Source organism: Protopterus annectens, chromosome 1.part1, assembly GCF_019279795.1.
Source record: "Protopterus annectens isolate FY-2018-M chromosome 1.part1, PAN1.0, whole genome shotgun sequence".
Lineage (NCBI taxonomy): Eukaryota > Metazoa > Chordata > Ceratodontiformes > Protopteridae > Protopterus > Protopterus annectens.
Genome location: NC_056726.1, coordinates 252,729,971 through 252,750,886, shown reverse-complemented (window position 1 = coordinate 252,750,886; position 20,916 = coordinate 252,729,971).

The following is a 20,916-nucleotide window of genomic DNA, read 5'->3' as shown; positions in this document are numbered from 1 at the left end:
AGTACTGTTCATACATTTGTCATTGGGTCCTTGTACATAGCCTGCATTCATTCTACCACTGTTTACTGGACTGCCCAAATAGCCTGCATTAATTCTACCAGTGTTTCCTGGATTGCCCAAATCTGTGTTTTAGGGACCTTGTCATATGCTTTCTCCAAGTCTATGAATGTTCAGCTGAACTCTTTTTCTCATCTCTAGCTTCTTCTCCACTATCTGAATCACAGGAAGTATTAGGTTAGTTGTGCTACGTCCTAATCTGAGCCCATACTGTTCATCTTCCAGCTTACCTTTAGTACCCTGTGTCTTCTTTTATCAATCATGATCTCCAGCACTTTTATGCAGTGTGACAACTGTTTAATGGTTTTGCACTGCCCATGGATGTAAATTTCCCCATTTGTTCTTGTACACTGGCACTATAACCCTTACTTTTCAGTTATCGGAGATACACTTTTCTATCTATACAGAGATGGTTATTCTCAGAAGCCATTTCTAACTTAACTCACCCAGCAAATTGGACATTATCTGTCATGACCTCATCTGCATTTGCTTTTTTCAGAGACTTAATTTTCTTAGTGCTATTCTTATTTATTTTATGGTGTGTTCTTCATATTTCAGTTTCTGAGAAGGTTTCTTCATATAGAAGATGCTGGAAGTACTCCTTTCATCTTACTTTTATGTACTCTGAAATAGTGAACAGGTCATTGTTAGTATCATTTATGAATAGAGTCTGATGACTATCTTCTTTATCCTTCTGTTTTTGTTTTGCAAACTGATGGAGTTTATTTGTGCCATCTGATGAGTAGATTTCCAGAAGTTGGTAAAGTTTCTCTGATGTCCTTTGTCATAGTGGCTGCTCTCTAAGCCTCTTATTTTGCCAACCAGTTTTTCTACTTAGCTTGGTCCATCTATTCTATCTCCTACTTCTTTGTACACTATTTACTTCTTTTGATAACTTTCTGGACTTCTGCATTCCACCTCCAGCTTTTCTTATGTACCTTATTTCCAAACCTGGCTTGGCCTCATATATGTTCTGTAGTCTTCATACATTTTATTATGAGACGCTCCTATTCTTCTTTCACTCTACCTATTTGAGCTTCTTCCTGAGGTGCTAGTGCCCTGAATATCCATTTGAGCTTCTGTACTTTCACTCCAGTTAACATCCAGCTCTTTACCCTAATCACTGTTGACCTTCTAGCCTTTTCTGAACTCTGCTTGTAGCTGATTGTGGCCATCACTGGTTTAGGCATGGAGCAGTTTCACTGGGGATGACTTTGCTTTGTCAGATTCTACTTTTATGCCCTTTTCTTACCTGAGTTGCATGTTGTCAACACTTGCATGCAATTGTGTGACTGTTTCTCTTGCTGGACAATGTGCTGGCCACTATCAAGTAACTTAACATAAAGAAGTCTAGAATAGTCTGTCCTGCTTTATTCCTGTTGTACCACCCATGTGGCCCCAGTTACTCTTCATATCCTATACTTTCTGTCTCCATATGAGTATTCAGGTCCTCCATTATCAACACCAACTCATGCTGTCCTGACAGATTATGAAATTGCTGACTGAATGCCTTCTTCTTCTCACAATCACAACCCTGTTGTGGGGCATAGACTGAGATTATAAATACTACCCTATCCTTAAACTAGAATATGATTTTCATGAGTTTGTCACTAATTTTGATGACATCCTTCACTTTCTTAAGAAGACTCTCTCTCTCTCTCTACATTTCCCACACCATTTTTAGTATATCCTCAACCTGAGTAGTTTACTCTGGAACACACACCATTTGACTTTGCTACACCACCCTTGTACCATGTTTTCTGACTGCATAAGATGCCCATTTTCCCCTTAACTATCATGTTATCTACTTCCAGGATGTGCCCTGTCAGTGAAATTACATTCAGTATAACAATCCTTTCGGCAGGTTGATTTTGTTTTATGTCCAGCTTTCACTGAGAAGTGCTATCCTAGGCAACTGGACACCAGCCAGCCAATGGCTTACTGCTTTTATGTTTCTCTTTCTTAATCACTATCTGCTTATTTTTAGTTATATTTTTGCCATTTTGTTTTCTTTCCATTGACATTTTCTGCCGTAACAGTGGATGTTGTGTTGCACTGTCCACCACACCATGCATCTACCTTGCCTTGCCATCACCTGCTGGGTCACCAGCTGTCTCCAGCCTATCCTATCTGCAGAGTGATGGAGGTCATCTAGCAATGGTGACATGTTGAGCTCCCTGGTGCTCTCTAGTGGCCTTTCTATAATAGGAAATGTATGGTAACCATCAGGATTGCCATCGCTGAGCTTCAGGTTGTCACCCAGCAGGAGGAGGTAGGCATGGTGATGGTGCTGGTTGGCCAGTGACTGATCACCCTCACTGAAAGCCTGGAATTGTTCCTTGTGTGACTAGCAGAGTCACAGAGCTGCCTGCTTCTGAACAACAAGCCAAGGTGAGGTCATACATAATGGTGGTTATAGATGGCACTAATTTCAGGTTGGGTGTGGCACTGTGCAGCATGGCAATTGAGCAGCACCCAAAACTATTCCCAAATCTTGGCATTCCCTGTCCTTGTGTGTAACTTCCCTCCACGGTTTGTAATCCAGTCCTCAACATCACCAGTTGTCCTCCCTCTGTACATCTCTCTCTTTTGTGTTCCCCAACCCCATTTGTATCAGCATCTCCTCTGTTATTCTCTGTGTGTCTTTTGTGTTTGCTAGTCTGTTCCTGCAACTGTCCCTATACCTTGTTTCTTGCCCACACCTTTTGTTTGCTATCTTCTCCCCTACCCTTCTTGAACATATGCAAAATGAGCATCTGTCCCAAAAATATATACGTTTGTTTCCCCAGCCCTGTATCACTCATCCTTTTCCATTTCCACTCTGTACACTACTTTGCTTGCCCTTCCCATTCTTATTTCTATACAGAAACAGTAGCACAGAGAGTTTGTTGTACATCCATTAGCTCTGCTACCAGCTGTGCTTATCATGGCTCATTGTTGTTAGTGTAAGCTTGCATCATTACCAGCAAGCTACATGCAAACTACTGGGTTTATGGGGTCACATGACCGCCCCTCATTGTGCTGCTCTGGTCATTACGTAACCTAGTGAATTTCTGACAGCAAATTTACTATTTAATCCATCTGCTTTTTGCAGTGTTGCCCCTACTGATTAATTAATCAGCTTCATGCTACATTGCATTACTTTTTCTATGGTATTTGACCCTTACACAACTAAGTATATATATTTTTAATTCAGCCCACCGTTTCAAATTTCTACCAGAGCTTGAATTATTCAGCATTTTTTTTTCAAAATCATGGCTCTCAGACCAGTAGACTGACTGTTATGACACATTTTAAAATTACTTTCAGATTAAAACTTGTTTAATTTTTAATGTTTCTAATATTTCCTTTATTCTAGTTTAACAAGGTCTTTTAGGATTTCCAATACAAGGACAAGAAATAAAAAAATAAATAAATAGCAACCCCTTGCAACAGAGAACCTTATTCCCTATTTTGTTTAAACTCTATAATAGCATATGATAATCAGAAAAGTCATCACAGGAGACTGTGCTGTGTCATTTAAAACAGCTGTGGACTAACATCCACTCTAAATGTTTATCATGATAAAAAGACAATAGTGAATTATTACAAACCACCTCTTGAATAGCAGGGTCTCCCATCAATATGTTCTGACACTTTTGGTGACATTTATTATACTACTGATAAACAAAACGAATATGTGTTGTTTTGCCAGACATGAAAAAAGAAAAACTGCATTATTGTGAATTTGAACTTCATGGGCATTACATATTTCAGTCAACTCAGATCATGGCACTTCTGAGCATTTTTAATTGTTTTACAACATTCCCTAGTCAGTGAGTCAAGCTTGATATAGAGACTTAATATCATTTGCAAGATTTGCATCACTTCCTTCACATGGAAGATAATTGGTTGAGCTTACCATAAAGCTGCTGTGGCTGACAGAAATGGCACTTCCAATCTCAGAAAGAAATTGGTTTGTGGGTATTAACATGCTATTTAGTTACTGAGCCATACACTTCAGCCCTAGCTACCAGTCTAACCTGCTACTGATTTTTATAGAAAGTACTGTATAAGGAAAGAAGCAATTATATGGGCTGGAAAGCTACCATGAGTCCATAAGCCATATCAGCACTAGACTGAGTGAAAAACCTTTGAGATTTAAAATGCCTATCTGCTCTGGGGCTAGTACAGTCTAAAACTGAAACTGTAGCAATGTTCCAGTCCATCAAAATGATCCAGTTCTCATCTACATTAAAATCCTGCAATTTCACAAAACAGAAAAGAAGAAGACTCCCTAATTAAACTCTCCCAAAAATTCATCTAGGGGCCCTGTGCAAGCAGCAAAGGCCCTGCTCCCATGAAGCAGTATTTTGCGATTCACAGACATGTTTGCCACCATGAGGAAAGACCTCATTATTGGCTAATTTGCATGTCTCTGATTCACAGTTACTGTTGCAATGTGCAGATTATGTTGATCTACATGTCATGGTAGCACATTGCTGTTCATGTAGGTATTGACATTCATCCACACCAATCACTGTCTAACACATATAAGAAGACACACACACTCACACACACACACACACACACACACACACACACACACACACACACACACACACACACACACACACACACACACACACACACACACACACACACACACACACACACACACACACACACACCACAGTTCCTGTGCCTGTTCCTAACTTGCCTGCCCTCCCTTGGTTCCCCCCTGCTCCCAGTAATAGTTGAAGTACCATTATGGAATATGTCTGGTATGTCTGGTGGCTACTGTGCCCCTCCACCATCATAGCAATAGTTTAAATCCCATTATGGCACGCTTGTTGTTGCACTGGTAGCTGGTGCTCCCAGTGCCACTCCCAATACCTGTACTGCTGTACATGCCGCTATGGAACATTTATATATTCCTTTGTGTTTTGTGTTCTCCCTGCCCAAGCTCTATATTGATGTTGATGTCAATGGTAGAGTAATTCCTGTTGACAGGTATTTCCATCCCTCCCCTGATCCCTGTATTATAGTCAGTGCTATTACAGCACTTAACAGTAGAGTTATCCCTGGTATCTAGTGTTTCCTCCAAACCCTGTCCTGGTACTGTAGTTGGTGCCATTATAATACTTAAAGGTACAGTAATCCCCAGTGTCTAGTGTTTCTCTCCACTCCCTGGTCCCCATACTGTAGTCAGTGTCTTTATGGCACTTAAAGTTAGAAAATCTCTAGTGTCCAGTATTTGCCCCCCACACTACTGTTGTTGGTGCTGTTACGACACTTAAAAGTTTACTAATCCCTTGTGTCTAGCAGTTCCTGCCACCACCAGTCCCCATACTATTGTTGTGTTAGGCATTTGAACACAGCCTTTTGGCCATTTTCACTGCCCTGACATGGTGGAGCCAGCTGTACTGATCTACACAGCCTGTGATTTGCTTTTTAATTGATCTACATTTAGATGCCTTCCTGGAGGCTGTTCCAGGGGAGATAGCCCATGGCTATATAGATATAGCATATTCCTCTCCTTTGGACTGTCTCATTAGCATAGAGCATGGCCATGAAGTCAGCCCTGCATGGTACTTTTAGGACCTTTGCTGAATACCAGAAGGTTACTGCAATGTGTAAATCACATGTCATGGTACCTCCATGAATTCCTCATACTTTTTTTGATTGACTCATATAAAGTCAGCCATAAAAAAGTCAACGCCACTATTCTGTGAATCACAGATTAGTTCACAAAGTCACCAAAATCAGCACTCTGCCATATCTTCCAGTTTGGGAGGTTGCACCTTCCCCACACACCTTGCTACTTTCACTTGCACTTCCAAATTATTAACTCTTATAGGACTAGGCATGTTTGGTGCTTCTGCAGTAACCAGGACAACTGTAGATTTACTTGAAATGGTGATTTTGTAGGTCCACTCTGTGGACTGTGTGTACTTTCTTGTTTGCTATTCTTCTCCCTGGCAGGAAGATCAAAGTTTTGAGGAGATGCATATGCAGAAAGACAATTATGTCTGTTACCTTCATTTGTTCATTAAATCCTGTTAGCAGCAAGTAATTCTAGTCATGATATTTTTTCAAGTCCATGATTCTATTACCTGCACTATAACCAAATGATGATCTTCGGTTGAGGTCTGGCACACACAGATATTGGAAGCATATTCAGTATTTTAATAGCAATTTCCTGAAAAGTTGACTTAGCAGCCCAAGATTAAAATCCCTGCATATTTGGAATGGTTGTTTCTTGCAACACTTCGCAAATGACTGCGGTTATGCAGTCAAGTTTAGTTAATGCATCATCATTGTATGTGTGGTCCGTCCATGTTGAGGGATTCTCTCATTTTGTTTATTTCCAAATGTGAAATTGGAATACAACGTGATTTTTATCACATTTATTAAACATGCTGCTAATGCTTTGTTTTAATTTGGCTTACAACACTATAGAATATATATTAAAGATGCCACAGGAATCTCATTTAAATTAAAATGCTACAGTGAATTGTGGGAGCTCAGCTTTATTTACCGATGTATGTTGAGCTAGCTTTGCCCCTCCCTTTCACTAGACACTGCAACACAACTCAGCCTTATCTTTATTGATACTCTCTATGTAGCCACAATACGATAAAACTCCCATGTGAACCCACCAGAAGTGTATCACTTCAACTGGTCTAAAACAGTTACATACTTAAATTAGTAAAAAAAACCCTTGTATTTCTGTTGATATTCTTCTCTCTGACATTTATACGCATAACGTGACACAGATGCAGTTAATCTATCCAATTTTTAAAACTATCAGTCTATCTCTAACAACATTTTATGCCCTTTCCAAATATGGAAGCAGGCCATAGAGGTCCCAATTCACAAAGTGGACTCAGCATGTTCCTGTAACACACACAGCCTCATAGCTACTCAGTCTTTCCTTGCTAAAATTCTCAAGGACTGTGTTCATTTCCGGTTCACCCAATACTTAGCCAAGCATGACTTTAACTTTCCCTACATTGCTTCTTTTTATCAGTCATAGTACAGAATCCACTCCCTTTCAGTTGATTAAGAAAGGCAGATCAGTACTAAATAGCTATAGATTTGTAGGTGCTCTTTTCTTAGATTTATAAAAATAAGTCAGTGTAATAAATCTGCAGCAATCAGACTTAGCCACTCCAGCTGTGGATTACTGCAGAAATTCATCGCTTGGTTTAGTTAGTCCCTGGTGGCATAATGAATAAGGCATTGACCCTCCTAAGTCAGGGGTTGTGGGTTTGAGTCCCATCTGGGGTGGTGTAATCTTGATTTAATTAGTTACCTATTTCAACACTGCTAGGCATTAAGCTGTACTGATGCCGCCTGTCTGCATTGATCATTATCAATTTGCAATCAATCAGGGATCTATCCTAGGCTCATTCCTCTTTAGGGATTTTATTATTGACCTGTACTCCAACTGTGACTCTACCACCCTTTTACTGTACACAGATAATGCCACTATGTTCCCCACACAAATATCACTCAGCAATTTCAATAATTAATCAAATCTGTGGTTCCAGATTAAAACAAAACCAACAGCTATGCCTTTCACCACCCTGCAAAAGTAACACCTCCCTTGTAAAAAGTGCTTTAAAGACAGTCTTTTCATAGTGGAAGTGAAATAAAACCACAACTCATTAATGATTCATTCTTAAAACTGATTTAATTCACTATGTGGTTCTATAAAAAAACAAACTTAGTACAACTTTAGCAAGCTAAGGATTTCATAACTGCTCAAGACTACACTAAGCCTATTACTAGATCTCTTGATTTCCTACTTAAAGTTACACTTGAACATGCTACAGCCAATCTTTAAATAAAATTAAATGGAGAGATTTTGAAAAGTATCTCTTAAACTCACATATTTAAAGCACATAATGTTCATGCATGACCTTGATAATGACCAGGTATGTCCCAACCCAAAACCTATGATCTGTTAACCAAGTCCTTGCTCTGAACCAACAATCATTATCACTGATACTGTGGATAAGCATTTAGTGTTTATGCTTCCATGCTCTGAAGCGAAGTCCAAAACACCATGTACCATATTCTCAAAATGCAGATCATTAAGCAAGCCCTCCATATCTACCTAGTCAGCAATACGTTCTGTCATGTCAAACTTAGTGACTTTAAAGATCACTACATAACAAAAAGTCTATATGAACAACCTAAGAACAGCTGTAGTATGTTAGCTAAATATGAAAGATAACTGTGTTGCCATACGAAACACAGTAGGCATAGCATACCATCTCAAGCTGGTGCTAATGTTCTTTTAATGCTACTGTATGTGGTGCCCGTGCACGTTTGTGAGTATTGTTCATGGCTGATATATGTAAGTGCTGTGGGAATGCTTGATGGTGAACCCTCTATTCCATTACTGCAATGCTGCCTTATACTGGTGCTGAACAATTGTATTACCACTGATCAGTACCTGAGATACTTTCTTAGCAAAACTATGTGAGAGTGCTGTAATGTGTTAAGAGCATATTAGGTGTTTGTCTTTATGGGCAGGTATCAGTGTGACATTGTACTGCAAGAAGGAAGACACACACCTCCACCACTTACATTTAGAACCAGTGCTCTAGCTGTAATCATGTTTGCTGTCACTATTGTGAGTTATACACACGTTAGATTTGTGAATCATTTCATTGGGATGTAACACTTCGACAGATAACATGCTGTCTGTACACAGATGGCATCTTGGCAGTTATTACAGCATTATTCAGCAGACAGCACAGAATGAGAAGTAAGAACCCTGATGAAGAGTTTATAATATCTATTGTATACAGCATGAGTATGGCTGAGAAGAAACATGCATTGCCTATGCCATTGTCAGAACTGTGTGCCTTTGGATGACCATACATTAACACCTTTCAAGGGATCTGTCACAATACGTCTAGTTCTAGCAACACTGTAAGCTTCAAATCTTGGGTAACATAGAAAGGATGTTTGCATTGTCCACAATCATGTTTTCAAAAATGATGCCTTTCATCAGTGCCTCACTGTTGACTAAGCCATAATTAACCATATCATAAGCACTTGGGGTTGGGTGCTCCATCTAAAAGCATATAATGCAACTTATGTCACCAGTATATAGTGTATATGGTTTTCTCAATCACAGTATATCCTCCATGCCAGTATCGCCTGCACTATACCCATTGCTTTGTAATCCTTATGGTTCTATCATGGTCTAAACATACACTCTGTGCCTGCATCACCTGCTTGAGTGTTATTTATACTACTGATACTCGTGCAGCATTCAGCATCCTGACAGTGTCTGTCTTGTAGGCAATCAAACACACACCAAAGCACAGCATCCAGTGGAGCAAGAGATTACTTTATGGAAAAGTGTTTCCAACTCAGTTTGGGTTTGTAAAAGGTAGATTATGTCTACTAAACCTGATTGACTTCTTTGAAGCAGTCAATAGAGCCATAGACGAGGGCAAGCTAGTGCACACAGCCTATCTTGACCTCACCAAGGCTTTTGATACCATCCCCCACTCTAGAATTATAGATAAACTCACTAAACTGGGCATTAATCCCTATGTCACAAAATGGGTGGCCAGCTTCTCACTGACAGAACCCACACAGTAAAAGTAGATGACTCCAAGTCTGACTTCAGACCAGTGACGAGTGGAGTATCACAGGGTTCAGTCCTGGGTCCTCTCCTGTTCGGCATCTACTTCACTGAAGTGCAGGCCAGTACAGAAGGCCTTTGGCTAACAAAGTTCGCAGATGACTGCAAACTCTGAGCCATAAAAGAATCACCCAATAATGTAGGCATTCTGCAAAAGGGCCTCACAGAGACATATGCTTGGTGTCAAAGTCATGGCCTCAAGCTCAATGCCAACAAGTGCATTGTTATCCCCTTTGGGATAAACTTGATACCCATGAACTACCACATAGGTGGTAGCTCACTAAACACTGAAAGTGTGATAAGAGACCTCGGGGCACAGGTGGACAGTAGTCTCTCCTTTGATAACCACATCGCTGCAGTAGTCAGGAAATCCTTCTATGTGGTACACCTCATCACAAAAGGGTTCTCATCTAGAATAAAGTAGGTCATTGTTCCTCTCTACTCATCCCTCATCAGACCCATTATAGAGTACAATGCCCCCTTTGGCATATATCTCACAAGACACCTACAACAATTGGAAAGGCCAAAGAAATACTTTATTAAGAGGATTACCAGCCTCAAAAAGATGCCATATGCAGACCATCTCAAAAAACTTCAGCTCTACTCTGTTGCATATCGCCTACTCAGAGGCAATCTCTGCCTAACATACAAAACTATGTCAAACCCAAAGCTGTTGTTGGACATGCTACACTTAAAAAAAATCCCAATCTCTCCAAATCACAAGCTCCAGGGACCTAAACCTTGTCACCACAATAAACAGAACATGCTGGAGGGATAGATTCCTGTCCCAGAGATTTCCCATACTCTGGAACAAACTACCCATTCATGTCAAGCAAAGGGATCACTTCTGTGGCACTGCTTGACAGGGGCACAGGAAAATAATTTTCTTGGGTGGTGAAAGCCAGGGGAACCTTTTTGGCTAGGCTTATATAGACCCCAGGACCGATAGTCTAGCACCTATCTATGAACCTATGAACCTATGGACTGTCTCATAATTCAGTGTAGAAGACAGATAGTTAAATATTTCCATGCTTTCTTCAGATATAATTGCATATAGCCTACACCCTCTTTTACCTTTTGACGTCCTTTAAGGTGATGTGTCCTCCATATCCCCTACAGGTGTGTTTCCTTTGTGTTGCACATTTGATCATCTCTTGTGACAATTTATGTATCTTAAATGCTGATGACCTATCTGAGATGCACTGTCCTGACTCTACTCACTGTGTACTATTTATTATGGATCTCTTATGGTCTGAGGCACACCTTTGGCATGCCATCTTACTTTGATCATTTCTGTATATGTATCTGATACCTCATGACACATGACATATATAAACAGCCTTTTTTGGCCATTTTTCTACTATGTGTCCTAGTACAACAGATGCTGAGTGCATATCTCTATGGTGATATACAGCACCAGCAGTGTGACATGTACAGCCGGAGCTAGATCCTATTGTGAGCCCTCCAAGTGCTGCTTTCATTGTGTCTGACAGCAGTTGGTAGATTTGTTAGGTGCTATGCATTGAGGGGCAGTGTATCACCAGGAAAAGCTGCATGGTGTATGCAGATAATTTCCTGCTGCCTTTCTCTGGTCTGTAATGTATTTCTCCAGATAAAGTGCCAGTGCCATGACATTTAAGCTGCCCTTCTGTAAGCTAAATAACTTCTCAGTTACTGCCATTGTTTGAATATGCATCCTGCTGCACTGTCCTCTCCTGTAGTATGGTATCAAGAGATTATACTCAAGACAGTTGGTTGTGTCAAATAAGTGATACTACATGTAAATCTGTGACATCTGTTCTTATCAGTTTTATATAGGCATACAAGTTGCTTTACACTTTTTATATATTAATATGCTAACTGTGCTGCCCTGTAGTTGTAGTGTATTGCACGTGTTCATGTGATGTTCTCACACATAGTTTGTTGCCTCTCTGCATCACTTTTTGCACTTTATTTTTCTGTACTTGCAATATGTACTGTCACATCTCTTGTAGAAGTCCATGTGGCATTTTCAAAATAAATGCATGATGTATATTCCTATCCTGTCTGATATTGACTTTAAAGATCAGCTGTGCATAGTACATAATAGGACAGCTGATAAGTAATGGTTCTTCCTGTTCATCTAATGACTGATTGGTTCAATAATGTCCACAGATATATAGTTGTGAAGTCAAACACAATAAACCCATGAACCTAAAAAAAAGCAGTGCCTTCACTCACATCCATTGTTGTGTAGCTGTGGACAATGTCCAAGGTTTTCTATGCACCTTTTGAATGTTTATAGTATTTCCTATGAACTGATGAAAATCTTCATGTTGAAGCAACATAGGCAGTAGGAGCTAAATCACTTTTCAGAAGGGTAATTCATGCATAGTCTCTTGTGAATGTCAGGTCCACATAACACTGGTCACAAATATGGTGCAGTGCTGCTCTGTCAACAGCACTACAGTACAAGTCTTTTCTGCATCAAAGTGACAAGGTTATGTAATATGTAGCAATGTTAATTACATTGCAACCAGACTGAGAATGCAAAACTTAAGTCTACCATATCCAAATATACCATTCAACAAAGTTAGCAACATTAAAACTGCATCATCCATTATTCTATGTACAACACAATGCACTCTAAATATTTGCCATTAAACTACTCTTTAGTTGCTTTTTCAGTTGATTTGATATTGTCTGTCAATCCATGACAAAGGGTCATAAGCATTCACTTCTAAGCCTACCTTCTATAATATTTGCATGCTGTATTTTGTTTCTGCATTACATTCTTAGTGTTGGTGAATCAAAGCCTGAGTGTATGACATTACATCAATGCAGTCATAATTACACTTACATTATTGATGGATCTCTTATATATAGTTGCTCTTATGCTTAATGATTTATTTAGAGGAGTAGGTAGGATGGGGCAAGGGGATCAGCCATACCGGGCACAAGGTGTTAGAGGGAGCTACAGGGAGATGCTGATCAGCTGATAGTGTGGTACTAGTAATGATCTCTGTACTTAAATTTCTGCATGATAGTACAGAAATTAATTTCAATTCGGCTTTTGTGGTTAGGACTTTAGCACCAAAATACTTTAGTGTTTCACATGTGATATAATCTACTGCAAACCACTTGCTAGAGGCTTGCTGCAGTTTTAAAAGTAGAACCAGCACTTTTGTTTCTTAACTTAAAGTTGAGGGATACAGAAATGGGACCTTGCTGGCTCCTGAGGTGATAGGAATGGACGTTCTTTTGCTCCTCAACTTGAAGTTGAGGGATGGAAGCCCATGGAACTATACTGGGCACCAGATAAACTGGCTACAGATGTGTAATCATTTTGTTTTCTCTATCTGTGGGTGTCATTCTCTCTCTCTCTTTCTCTCTCTCCCTGTTTTTCTTTTTTTTTCCTTCTGTTTTCTGCAGGTTCAGTAGTGCCTGGGCCATCTTGACCACAGCCAATGCAGGCCTGGGAGAGATCTTTCCCTCCTCCAGCCAACACAGGGACTGCTTCACAGGGTAGGAGCAGTGACTCCACCTTTGTGGTCTCCCCAGTACATGGCAGTCTGGGAAGCCAGCATCCTGGGTGTCAGGACCTGGTAGAAGCTGCAGTAGAGAGGACAGTGGAGAAGCAGCTGGACCTATATGAAGGTGTCCACCAGGGTGTGCATGACTTGATGTCCAGGTCAGCTCTGATTAGAGAGACAGCTAAGGCCTTGACCCCCGTACTTTCAGTGGTTATCCCACCCAGGGCTATTAGGGCAGGGGAATATTTGAAGTGCCCCAAACTGAGATGATACTGATTGCAAGGTGATATCAATAGCAAGGTCCTCTTCAGCATCTCCTTTGTATCTGTCCACCATCTGTGTATCTTGTCTCTTTCTCAGTTGTCATCCCCACACACTGCTGTCTTGCATGTCTTTATGGTCCTCTTCCTTCATTCAGTGAGGTCACTCACTGTGACAGAGCCCAAAGGATACTCTGTCAAGACCACTCATTAAGTGTTTCACAGTGGAAGGAGACAATGTGTCTTTGCCAGACACTGACAACTCCATAAATTAAAAAAATGCATTTTTCTACCTCCTTAAATCAAAAATGTCCTTTTGTCGGTCTCCTTCCTCTTCAGTCATGAAATATACCACTTGCATTCCATTGGCTGAATGAGCAGAAATTAGCACAATAAGATTGGACCTGTCTAAAATCATTTTAAATTGTCAGAATTTAATTTACTTTATACACAAGATTTCTGACACTCATCTTGAATGCCCAGGTTGACAGTTTTTATTCTGCCATTTCACAAACTGAACTGTTTGCATACGACACTTCGACATGCAGCTGCATAGATACATACATACATACCCAGTTATGAAATTAAATAAAATATATCCATGTATAAGAGACCACCAGAATATTATCAATAGTAAATTAATTCTGAGTTGCATTAAGCTGCTTTCTTATTAAACTAAATAAAAAATAAAAAACTTTATGCAAAGAAATAATGCATGTGACAAAGATATAAAGGTTCTATGATATTAGATGAAACAACATCTATAGTACAAAATTAAGTTGTGAAAGTTATTCATAGCTTGAAAAAGGATGGTATTCATTAAATCCAATTTGCTTTTCAAAACGGTCTTTTTCTTTTACTTAATTTGAAGAGTAATAGGTACCATTAACAGATTCATATATGTAGATTTACATCTTAGGACCTAACGCATATTAACCTCTGGAAAAAAAAACATTTTTTCAATAAACATGGTAATTATTTATTTTGGCCATCCTAAACCACTTTGTCGTTTCCAGATGATCATCTGCCTTATCTGCTGCTTTTATGTAACTGCTCTTATCTTAGTGCCTTCAGTATTACCCCCAAGGCCAATTCCACCTCAGCTCTAAGCCATTTGGAAAATGGACATGGAAATGTAAAGTGGAGCTTCTTGCAGTATCACAAATGCTGTCATGTATGCGGATGGGGGTGGGGGGTTAAACTCTTAAAGCCTTAGCTGGATGGAGTTGTTGATATCACATGCATCAGAATATATAACATCACTTAGCTCCAGCCTTATCCTTCATACTGCATTTAACAGCAATTTGCCTTGTGGTTACAGCATGCTCCCATCACTGGGGGAGTGCCACATAATAATCAGAAATCCCAACCCCTTCCTCTCTTTATTGAAGTGGGAAAACCAACAAAATGTCTCTCCTTCCCACCCCACTCTACCCTTGACAGCTCCAGCATGTGAGCCTTTTATCAATCACAGGTCATTTGGACTCCCATCACTTTAAGTCACATAACTGGGGTAAAAATGGCATTTAAATGATGTGTTTATCATACAGAATGGAACATGGAAAGAACTTTAATTATCTCTTGCTTGTATGAACTGGTCATCTTTAGCTTGACCATTTGCTATCAGTTTCATCAGCAGTGACATTTTGGATTTTAATGTCACATGGGCTGCAGTTGAAGAAACTTGTGTGGAAACTGTAAAACAGAAATGAATCCTTTTGGTTATAGCTGGTGTACATTTCCTACAGTTCTGAAAAATCCTAAACAAGAATTTACTGTAAATAATAATGTAACTTGAAGTAGTATGGAGCTTTATACTAAGTTTAAAATAAATAGATGAAACATTAGTGTAAAGAACAGCAAAGTTAAATTTGTACATGTTAAAAAGCATATATTCCTACTCAGTGACATAGTCAGCAAAACTAAAGTCATTTAGCGCACAGGACAAAAGTTCTGAGTTGTTTACAAGCTGCTTCCTTTGCCCAGGGTGTTGGGCTTGATTTTTTTATCTCCATTTGACTGTATGAGCAAACAAGTTGCCTTATACTGCTCATGAGTTGACCCTGAAAAAGGCTAGTTTGTCCACTGGTCTTAACTGGTTAACAATTTTCCACACACTAATTTAAAATACAGTGATATTAGTTGATTTTCATTTTAATTGCTTTGTGTGAATTTACTTTGTTAAGCTCACAAAACCTTGTGGATAAGGAGACTTCCTCTTACCCCCAAAGTTACATCTACTAGGATGTGTGATCTATAAGTTATTATATAGTTATAGTATATTTAGAAAAGTTTGGATATGTAGTCAGAGCATGCCCTGCCCCCCATTACAAAAAAAACTTTTGTTGGGAACTTTTTTTAATGTTGAGGATTTGTGTTGTCAGCTTTAGTTTTGCAGTCTTTGACCGTGTGATGCAAACTGATTCAATGAGTTACTAAAATAATATTGCAATAGGTCAGAAATGAAGCAGTATATGTCTTGAATGTTTGTGGTCATTTTCTTCAAAGGGGTTAGTTGTTATTATGAATAGGAAAAATGCAGAAATTGTGCATATATCTCTCACATTACACCACTCCACAAAGGTGGCCAATCTACCGACCTCTCCAACTATCGCACCATTGTTCTTCTCTCTCTCCTTGCCAAAATCTTAGAAAAATGCATCCACTGTCAACTCATTGATCACTTACTGAATAACAACATGTTTTCCAATATGCACCATGGATTCAGGCCCAAGCAAGGTACCAGTACTGCCTTGATTAGTTTCACTGGCACTGTAAACCTCCTTAAAGACAAAGGCCTCTTTGTCTCTTCAGTCTTTCTTGACATGTCAAAAGCCTTTGACACCATATCCTACCAAAAAATCCTCGATAAGCTTGCTGCATATAACCTGAGTTCCACATCCTTTCACTGGTTTCATAGTTACCTCTCCAATAGACAACAGGCCACTAAATGGGCCAATAACCTCTCCAGCCTCCTCCATATCTTAGTAGGTGCACCACAAGGATCTATTTTAGGCCCCCTTCTTTTCACCATATTTACTAATAATCTGTACACCACTACTGTCTGCTACCATAATCCCATATGCAGATGACACCTCCCTTTCTGCTCAGCTCCCACCACCCTCGAGCTCCAGGAAAAAACACAAAATTCACAGCTTGACGTGGAAACCTACCTAGCAGAGAATGAACTCATACTCAATCCAGAAATAACAAAGCTCATGGTATTCACCAAAAATAGGTCAGCCTCTAAGTGCCCTTCATTTACCATCTATTCCTCAAATAAAACTGCTATCAAACCCATAGATCACACCAAACCCCTTGGTGTTAAACTAGACAATCAACTAAAACTTGACAAACACATAACCATAACTATAAAAAAAGTTCACATAAAATTAGGTCAACTCTATAGAGCCAAATTCTATCTCACAAATGCCTCCAGACTAGCCTCAGCCAGATCATTTATTCTCTCCACTCTCCTGTACTCATCACAAATTTTAACTAATTTTCCAAAGGCTGAACTCACCCAACTAGAGTCATGCTATAATAAAATAGCCAAATTTGCGGCCACCTTACCCTATAGGGAGCACCACTGCATAGCCCTAAAAAAGCTCAACTGGACTGAACTACTCAATTTGCTACAACTAAACCAACTCACCTTTGCCCACAACATTTTAAACAAACCTGATTCCTGCCCAGCTCTAAAAGATTTAGTTCAAACTAATACTAACCTCAGAGGCCTTCGATCCTCTGATAAACTTTTGTCAAAGGTAACCAAATCTGCAAGCACTTTTGGCAGCTCACTGTACTCTAACAAAATTTCTAGGTCTTGGAACCAATTGCCCCAGCACATTGTTAAACTTAATAACACCTCCATATTCAAGCAAAGCCTGAGTGAATACCTCACCAACCACTGGCTCTGTCCATGCTCTTATCCTGACTAGGAATCCTATTTCTCCACTAATTCACACTCCTATTAACTATATTTTATTGCTGTAATGCACAAAAAACCAAAGACAAGCAAAGAATAATCCACGACCTTGAAGAAAGGAACTGGAACTCTGCTAAAGTCCAAAAGGCTGTATTTTTATTTCTGAAGTATTCCAAAAGTCACAGATAAAATCACACAAGTAAAATCACACAAGCGCTTTCGCTCAGGCAATCCTGAGCTTTATCAAGTGAAAACAAAATGCAGTGTGCAGTAACCTCCATTAAATAGCCTGGCAATTATACAATTAATTAATTAGTGAAATCTAGTACTAAGGTACTCTGGTGCTTTAAAGTTGGGTGTTGAAAAAGTTAATCATTATATCAACTCAAAAAATGAAATGTTTGCAATAACATATGCACTTAAATAAAAATGACTAACCATAAAAAACATTTTAAAATGCCAGTTTCCTAAGTTTCAGAACATAAAAGTCTGAAGTCTGATTGGGGTTGTAGATTATTGAAGAATATGCTTAAAAATGTGTTTAGATTGTCAGTAAATTGTTAAAAAAAAAATTTTCCATTATTATTTTACACTGATAAAAACATGCAATGAAATATGCATGAGATATTTTTAATGCCCATCCATATAACATTTCATATAGAATTTGATTTATTAGTCGGAGTCCTATAACCGTGGATGTTCAATAATTTAGTGTGCTGTGTGGAGATGCTATGGTATGAAGGGGGTCAAGTGTGAGAATTATAACCTAGCCCTCCTGAGCTTGAGGACCGGTTTAATGCTGATCATCCCGTTCAGACCTGGTGGCTTCCCTGTTCTCAACTGCCATAATAGTTCACGGTAGCCCAAGGTGGATTCCCAGTCACCACCTCTTGCATCTGGCTCAACCTGTTCCAGAACTAGAAACTGGATTTTGGGTTCTGGGCAGGAGAGTGAGTGTTTGTAGAAGGCGTTGGTTTCCTTCTTCCTGGTCATGTCATAAAGATGCTCGTGAATCGTTTTCTTAATTCCCTCTCAGTTTTGCCCACATAGAAACTTTGACAGTTGGTGCACATCCCCAAGTATACAACCCCTCTAGAGGCACAGGTGTAAAATCCAGTAGGGTGTATCTTGTAGTTCCTAGACGGGAGATATGGTGCTGTTTCTTTGGATATGGCATGACATTGGGCACAGGCACCACATTTGAATGTGCCCAGCCTTGGTTGTTTTACCTTCATCTTTTTTCTTTGATCTCTTTCAAATAATTCCTTTAAATTAGCCCCTCTTTTACGAACAAAACTGGGTTTAGGTGGTATGTAGTCCTTTAGTTCTTCAAAGAGGGTTAAAACCGGCCAGTGATGTAAGATTGTTTCCTCCAATTCATAGGAATTTGATGAGTATGTGTGTGCAAAACTGTTAGTATGAACAGTATCCTTATTTTGTGTATTGTTGGTCACTGGTACAAAATCCCCCCCTAGTATTGGTTTGTAGAGGGAATGCCGTGCACATTTTACCTCTGCTGCTAGAGTTAGAAATAGTTCCAGAGGGTAACCTCTCTCCAAGAAAAGGTTTTTCAAAAATTCCACCTCAGAATCAAAATCTTTCTCCATACTGCATATTCTACTTGCTCTGATGAGCTGCCCCTTAATGATCCCCCTCTTTTGATATGGTGGGTGGGCACTTTCGAAGTGTAGCAAGGAGTTAGAAAATGTTGCCTTGCGATGTAGTTTGGAATGGAAAGTTTTCTGATTGTAGTCCTTGTAAAGAGTAATGTCGAGATAATGGAGTTCGTGCTGATCCACTGTGTGTGTGAATTGTAGGAAATTCGTTGTTGAATTGATGTGTGTAAGGAATTCAGATAGGTTCCCTTCAGAGCCAGACCATAAAATACAGATGTCATCCAAATATCGTCTGTAGAAGAATGTGATCTTTCCATGGGGTATTAAACGAATGTATGCTCCCACATGTGCAATACTACATTTGCGTAGAAGGATGCACAAGATGCCCCATGGCAACCTTGCGTTGCGGTATAATTCACCATTAAAAAGATGAAGTTGTTGGACAAAACCATCTCCATCATTTCGTAAGCAAGTTGGACATTTTGTTACTAAGGGTTGTCTTCTGGCCTAGAAATTGGGCAAACCATTCCAAACCTTTTGATGAGGGATGCTGGAAAACAGATCTTTGATGTCCACTGTGACCATTAAGGTGTCTGGGGAGTAGCAAGAGGTGGGAATGTTCCGGAGGAAGTGCCAAGAATCCTTGCAGACATGGGACAATAAAGACGTGTATTCTTTGGTCATGTAATCAATAAATTTTCCCAGGGGCTCAGTCACTCCACCTGCTCCTGATACAATCGGCCTGAATTGTAGTGGATTTATTCCTTTGTGGGTTTTGGGTATCCCAAAGATGACTGGTATTCTGGGCTTTTCCACATGTAAGTAGTTGTAGACCTTTTCATTGATGGCCTGTTGTAATAGAAGGTCACTAAGATAGTACTTGATCTCAGCAAAGGCTATATTGATCTCGTTTCGTGAAACCGTCTCGTATTGTTCGTCATTCTGCAACATAGTGTGCATGTGGGCTTCGTAATCCTCTGAGAACATAAGGACAATTCCCCCTCCTTTATCAGGTTTCATGACCCTGATTTTTTCCTCATGCAAGTGTTCAATAAAATTCATTTCTTGTTCAGAAAAATTTGGATGAAGTAGAATTTCTTGATTATTATTTACTTTCCTGAAGTCATTTTCCACTAACTTTTCAAAAAAGAGGATTATTGGGTGTAGTGGGGGGTTTTCTAGGTCTTGGAACCAATTGCCCCAGCACATTGTTAAACTTAATAACACCTCCATATTCAAGCAAAGCCTGAGTGAATACCTCACCAACCACTGGCTCTGTCCATGCTCTTATCCTGACTAGGAATCCTATTTCTCCACTAATTCACACTCCTATTAACTATATTTTATTGCTCTCAATTGTCTCTGCCTACCATTCTTTAAATATACTCCAGGTGCAGGGTTTCATATCCCAGCATTTGCTCTAGCCAGTCTTACAGTTGCTATATCCATATGCCATATTAATGTATTTCAGTGTACGGTTATGATCTGTTAGTTGCTTACTCCATTATTTCTTGTACTTTGTATTTTTTTCTTGTTGTTGTATTTACCTTGTATAATTACCTGTTACTTATTTACTTTGTGTAACTTTTATTATGCATCTTATTTATAAGTTGTAAACATAATGCTTTGTAAACTATTATTTTTTCATACGTATGGAGCTTTTCTCCCCAGGTCTCTGCTGAAAATGGACTTTCAGCCTAGTTGAACATTTACCCGGTAACAAATGTAAATAAATAAATAAATGAATGAATAAATAAATTAATAAATAAAAATACATAAATAAATATATGCAGCCATCTAAACAATTTTTATACATAGCTCTTTGTGGTTATTTCAGATGTTACAATTTGCAAACTACAGCATTATATGAGTTGTTTAGTTTATGTATGCA